Source organism: Acomys russatus, chromosome 31, assembly GCF_903995435.1.
Source record: "Acomys russatus chromosome 31, mAcoRus1.1, whole genome shotgun sequence".
Classification (NCBI taxonomy): domain Eukaryota; kingdom Metazoa; phylum Chordata; class Mammalia; order Rodentia; family Muridae; genus Acomys; species Acomys russatus.
Window position 1 is genome coordinate 4,489,163 of NC_067167.1, and position 6,368 is coordinate 4,495,530.

Genomic DNA, 6,368 nt, shown 5'->3' on the forward strand with positions numbered 1-6,368 from the left:
AATGTAGGGAGAGGCCGTGGGTAGAGAGGCTCACCACCAAGCTGCCGACCTGAGTCCAAGCCTCAAGCCCTGGAAACCACACTGGGGAAGGAGAGAATCAGTTCCTGCAAGTTGACCTCTGACGTCCCATATGCACCCACCCTCAAAAACAAATAAATGTATTTTATTTTTGTTTTAATTTTTTCAGAGAAGACAGGTGTGGTGGCACCTGTTTGTCAGCTCAGCGCTCAGGAATTCCAAAGTTCAGGGCTGGGGGCTAGGGGGAGGCTCCATCTGTGAGTGCTTGTGGCGCAAGCCTTTAATCTCAGCACTCGGGAGGCAGAGGCTGGCAGATCGATGTGAGTTCAAGGCCAGCCTGGTCTACAAAGAGTCCAGGACAGCTAAGGCCACACAGAGAAACCCTGTCTCGAAAAACCAAAAACCAAACCAAACCAAACAAACTAGGCCTGGTGTGGTGGCTACACAGACTAAGCTTGTCTTAAAAAACAAACAAAAAGAGAGAACCACTTGCTCTATACCATTTTGAGAATTGCATGGACTGTGGTGTTGGGGGGAGGGACCTGGGGTTGGTTTTTTGTTTTTTTTTAATTAAAGGAGGATTCATAGCAGGATTAGTTCTCACAACTCTTAGAGCCAAGCTGCACTCCATGCGCTGGGACCACTTTTCCTGTTGCTCCCTCGGGAAGCAGGGAGCAAACTAGGAGGAGCACATGGCTCTTCTATCTCAAAGCCCATCCCTGTGACGCACTTCCTGCAAGCACCTCTCGTCCACTCCCCCAGCAGCAGCACCAGCTGCAGACCAGGTGTTCAAAGGCCCCACCCCACCGTGAGGAAAAGGCTCACTTAAATCACCAGGCTTGAAGACGCCGTGTTCTCATAGCTGAGCCCAGGTGTGTTGTCTTTCACTTGTAATAGAACCTCGGAGGCTGGGAGGGTTAGACAACAAACAAGAAAGATAACCTCACTCCCAGTTCGAGGCTGGGTCTAGCCTGGTCTACAAAGTTAGTTCAGGACACAGCCAAGGCTACACAGGGAAACCTTTTTCAAAAAAAACCAAAAACCAACCAAACAAACAAAAAAACCAAAAAAACAAAAAAAGAGGGCTGGAGAGATGGCTCAATGGTTAACAGCACTGTCTGCTCTTCCAGAGGTCCTGAGTTCAATTCCCAGCAACCACATGGTGGCTCACAACCATCTATGATGTGATCTGATGTACCCTTCTGGCCTGCAGTTGTATAAACAGGCAGAACACTGTATACATAATAAATAAATAAATCTTAAAAAAAAAAAAAGAAAGAAAGAAAGAAAGAAAGAAAGAAACAGATTACTCACAGTCCTGGGGCCTAGGAACTTGGAAATGAGTCTGTCTCTAGTGGGGTCCTTGGACGAAATTGAAACACATGGTGAACGCAGACAGGCAGCTAAGCACCCACGCAATAAAATAAGAATTTAAAAGACTATTTCTTTGTTGTAGGATGTTTTTGTTTGTTTTTGTTTTGGGTTTTTGGAACAGGGCCTGTCTGTGTAGCCTTGGCTGTCCTGGACCCGCTTTGTAGAGCAGGCTGGCCTCGAACTCACAGCAATCTGCCTGCCTCTGCCTCCCGAGTGCTGGGATTAAAGGAGTGTGCCGCCACACCGGTTTGTTGCAGGATGTTTTAAGCAGGACGTTGGCTCTGTCTTGTAGCTGTCGCTTTCACTCTCATGCAGGTTAACAGGGGCAGAAAGGATTTCAGAAAGTACAGTGTAAGGAAAAAGAGTGCCAGGCAGCTCCATGCTGCAGTGGGCTGGTGCTGGACGGGGCTGCAATTGTTCCGATTAGCCTGTGCAGTGGTGCAAGCCTGTAATCCCAGCACTCGGGATGCCAAGTGAGTCCAGGACAGCCAGGTTACACAGAGAAACCCTCTCTCAAAAAACAAAACAGTACAAAACCAACAAACCAACAACAAGTGTGCAATTAGCTCCCCTGCGCAGAGACGTAGGCGAGGACCCTCAGGGCAAAACCCCACCCAGCTCAGCTCCAAACTCCAGAGTGAGCACTGGGGTGTCTATACTGGATAAACAGCTGCTGTGGCTGCTGCTGCTGCTCTGTGCGGTCCAAGGGGGCAAGCCCGACCAAAGCTTGTTGCGCCGTTTACACAGTGCTGCCTTCAGATGGGCAAGGGATGAGAGAGAGAAGGAATTGTGGATTCTTCTTCCGTGGTTTCAGAGAGATGCTGAGGCCAGGCACTACACCGTGGCGGGCGGTGGTGGTGGGGAATCCTGTTTCCTGCATCAATTGATGTCAACTTGACACAAACAAAGTCTCAGAGAGGAGGGAGCCTCCTTGAGAAATGCCTCTGTAAAATCCAGCTGTAGGAGCCGGGCGTGGTGGCGCACGCCTTTAATCCCAGCACTCGGGGAGGCAGAGGCAGGTGGATCACTGTGAGTTCGAGGCCAGCCTGGTCTACAGAGCGAGCCCAGGAACAGCCAAGGCTACACAGAGAGACCCTGTCTCGAACACACACCCCCCCCCAAAAAAAAGAAAAAAAAGCAAGCTAAAAATTAAAGGCCAATAACGAGGGCAAACAAGACAACAGTAAACGGAGAACAACTAGTTAAAAATTCTCCGCTAGGGGCTGGAGAGATGGCTTGGAGGTTAAGAGCACCGGCTGTTCTTCCAAAGGTCCCGAGTTCATTCCCAGCAACCACATGGTGGCTCACAACCACCTATAATGAGATCTGGTGCCCTCTTCTGGCAGGCAGGCACACATGCGAGCGAATGTGTATAAATAATAAATAAATAAATATTAAAAAAAAATTCTCCACTAGCCTCCATCTCAACCCTGTCCCCAGAATTTACTGCCCTCATCTCACCCTACTTAATATTTGCTAACCTCGGGCCCCCATTCACCTAAAAGGTTATCTATTGTCAGCCTATCACTTGATAACCAACCGCTGTGTGCTGGGTTCTGCTTCTGTAAAGGGTATTTAAAGGCTCAGCTTTTGCAGGACGAAGTCTTCCATCTCCTCGGAGCTTGGTGGACCCCAGTGTATTGTTTAATAAAGTTCCGGGAAGTGAGCTTTCTGCTTCTTATTCCTGCGGCCATGCCTGCTGCCACATCTCTCGCCATCACAGGCTCATCCCTCTGAACCACAAGCCAAATAAGTCCTTTGAGTTGTTTTGGTCTTGGTATTCTATCACGCCACAGAAGGTACCCAACACATTCAAGGATCAGAGGGGGTCAGAAAGGAGACAGACAGCCACAGAGAGACCATCAGCATGGATGTGGACTTAGGGCTTTAGGGGCCAACAAATGGGGTGCGTTTGTGTATGTACATGCATGTTGGATAGAGTTTCCTCTGAGATTAAAACACTCCATAAAGGGACTGGACAGATGGCTCAGAGGTTAAGGTTAAGAGCACTGGCTGTGCTTCCAAAGGTCCTGAGTTCAATTATCAGCAACAACAATGATGGCTCACAACCATCTACAAGAGATCTGGTGCCCTCTTCTGGCCTGCAGGTGTACATGAAAGGCAGAGCACTGTACAAATAATACGTAAACCGTAAAAAAAACCAAAAAACCAAAAAAGCCACAAAACTCCATCATGCAAGAGACAATTCATAACCTTAGAAAGTAAATAATTCAGAACCTTTGAGAAGTCTGACAAGATTCACCAGCCCCTGCCTCTGTGAGCTAGTTGGTTTTTTTGTTTGTTTTTTGGTTTTTTGGGTTTTTGTTTTTGTCAAGTTGATACAAAGCTAGGCATGTATGGGAAGAGCAACCCTGACTGAAAAAAATGCCTCCATCAAATTGGCAAGCAGCAAGCCTGTGGTGCACTTTCTAGACTGGCATAGGAGGGCCCAGCCCATTGGGTGTGGTGCTGCCCTGGGCAGGCAGTCCTGCAAGGTATAAGAAAGGCAGGCTGAACACGCCATGGGAAGCAAGTCAGTAGGCCGTACTCCTCCAGGGCCTTGGCTTGAGTCCCTGCCCTCATTTTCCGGGATGGTGGATGGTGAGCTGGTCGGTTAAATAAACCCTTTCCTCCCCTAGTTGCTTTCAGTCATGGTGTTTATCACAGCGATACGCTCCCCAGGTGAATATAAGTTGTAAGGACTGCTAAGACACTCTCAGAGAAAGAAGCCAAGCTGCCTGCGCAGAGCGCTCTCCAGCCTGACTGTGCACTGGGCTCCCGGTTCCCAGCTTTCTGAGCTGTCCCTCATGCCTTGGTGATGCAGCTCTCTCTGAGTCCTTTCTGCTCCTGTCAGTGACCCCCTCACCCATACGCCTGTCTGTGACCCCACTAAAACTTATTGGTTCGCCACGTTGGACTTTGCTGGTGTCCATACTTTGCTCTGCTGTGGTTTCCCTACAGACAAACGTGTGGCATCTCTCCAGGGAGCCTCTTGTCACACAATAGGGCTGAAGAAGGTTTTTTTTTGTTCAGGTGTCTCCAGGAAAAGCACCACACAACCAACAGTACTTGTGAGCGTGTATGTGTGCGTGTGTGAGTGTGTATGTGTGTGTGAGTATGCGTGCATGTGTATATATGTACATGTGTACGTGAGTGTGTATATGTGTGTGTGAGTGTGAGTGTGAGTGTGTGTGTGTGAGTGTGTGTGTGAGTGTGTGTGTGTGAGTGTGTGTGTGAGTGTGTGTGAGTGTGTGTGTGAGTGTGTGTGTGTGTGTGTGTGAGTGTGTGTGTGAGTGTGTGTGAGTGTGTGTGTGTGAGTGTGTGTGAGTGTGTGTGAGTGTGTGTGTGAGTGTGTATGTGTGTATGTGTATATGTACATGTGTACGTGAGTGTGTATGTTTGCATGTGCGTACATGTGTTGATGTTCATGAGTATGTTTCTGTATGTACACCGTGATCATGTGCTTCTGTGTGTATATTTGTATCTGTGTATATCTATGTGGATGAGTGTGCATATGTGTGCACATATGTGTGTATGTGCATACCACTGAGCCATCTCTCCATCCCCATAAAATCTTTTTCCTTTTTTTCTTTCTTTTTTCTTTTTTTCTTTTTTTTCTGTTTTCGAGACAGGATTTCTCTGGTTAGCCTTGATAGTCCTGGAAACCAGGCTGGTCTCGAACTCACAGAGCTCCGCCTGCTTCTGCCTCTCTGAGTGTTGGGATTAAAGGCATGAGCTACCGTGCCCAGAGTAACATCTTTTTTTAAAAAAAGTGTTTGTGTGGTTAGTTAGTTGGTTTTTGTTTGTTTGTTTGTTTGGTGTTTTGTTTTTGGTTTTTGGTTTTTTTTTTTTTTTTTTTTTTTGAGACAGGGTTTCTCTGTGTATCCTTGGCTGTCCTGGAACTCACTTGGTAGACCAGGCTGCCCGAACTCACAGTGATCCTCCTGCCTCTGCCTCCCAAATCCTGGGATTAAAGGTGCGAGCCACCATCACCCAGTTTGTTTTTTTTTTTTGGTTTGGTTTTTTGAGACAAGGTTTCTCTACGTAACCTTGGCTGTCCTGGACTCACTTTGTAGACCAGGCTGGCCTCGAACTCACAGCGATCCCCCTGCCTTTGCCTCCTGAGTACTGGGATTAAAGGTGTGCGACACCACGCCTGGCCTCCTGTGGTTAGTTTTGTCAACTGACACTATTTAGAATCACCTAAAAGAGAAGTCTCAGGGTGTGCGAACTGAGGTGGGTAACACCGGTCCTGGACTATATCTGGAGTGGGCAGAGCAGCTGAGCTGAAAGCTGGCATGTATGCAAGCTCTCTCTGCTCATGGCTGTAGATGTCATGTGACCAGTCGCTTCAAGCTCCTGCCTGACTCCCAGTCACAGCGAGTGGTACCACGGGATGGGGAACTGGTAAACCCTTCCCTGCAGGTCAGCTTTGTCAGGATGTTTTATCACAGCAGCAGAAACTAGGTAATATGCAAATGAGCTTCCAAATGGCAAGTGATTTGTGCTGTGCCTCCTGACCCCTAGTTGTCACGTGTGACCTAAGTGGCCAGACCCCAATCTGCTGACCACTTGCTGTGTCATACCCGACCAGGAAGAAGGTAACAGCCAGAAGGTCTGGCATGCTCAGCCAAGACAAGAGGTGTCTGCCCTCTCCCCACGGGTGCTCCCCCCCCCCCCCCCCCCCCCGGCCATCACAGACCTGGGGTGGCATCCGCGATCCTCTCCTGCTCCTCCGCCTTCTTCTCCTGAGCCATTGGGCTTTTTAGCCTTTGCAGGGTCACAAGAAGCATTCGTCACAGTGCTGCACGGCCAGGTGATGAGCCAAGAAGGAAACAAACAAATTTGGGTAGAACAGTGGGGGGCTCAGCTTCCGTCCCCTGCTGAGGGCATTCAGTGGTGAGGTTTCAACAGAGACTTCTCTGTCCTCTCTCCTCCTCCTCTGTTCCTTCTATCCCTCTTTTCTTTTCTTCTTT

At 48.6% G+C, this 6,368-nt stretch overlaps 1 protein-coding gene across 2 annotated transcripts in view; it reads right to left on the reverse strand.

The window, feature by feature from the left end:
* Rfx2 (regulatory factor X2) overlaps window positions 1–6,368 on the reverse strand; it is a 112,876-nt gene that overhangs the window by 100,251 nt on the left and 6,257 nt on the right. The gene's annotated exons all lie outside the window — the stretch shown is intronic.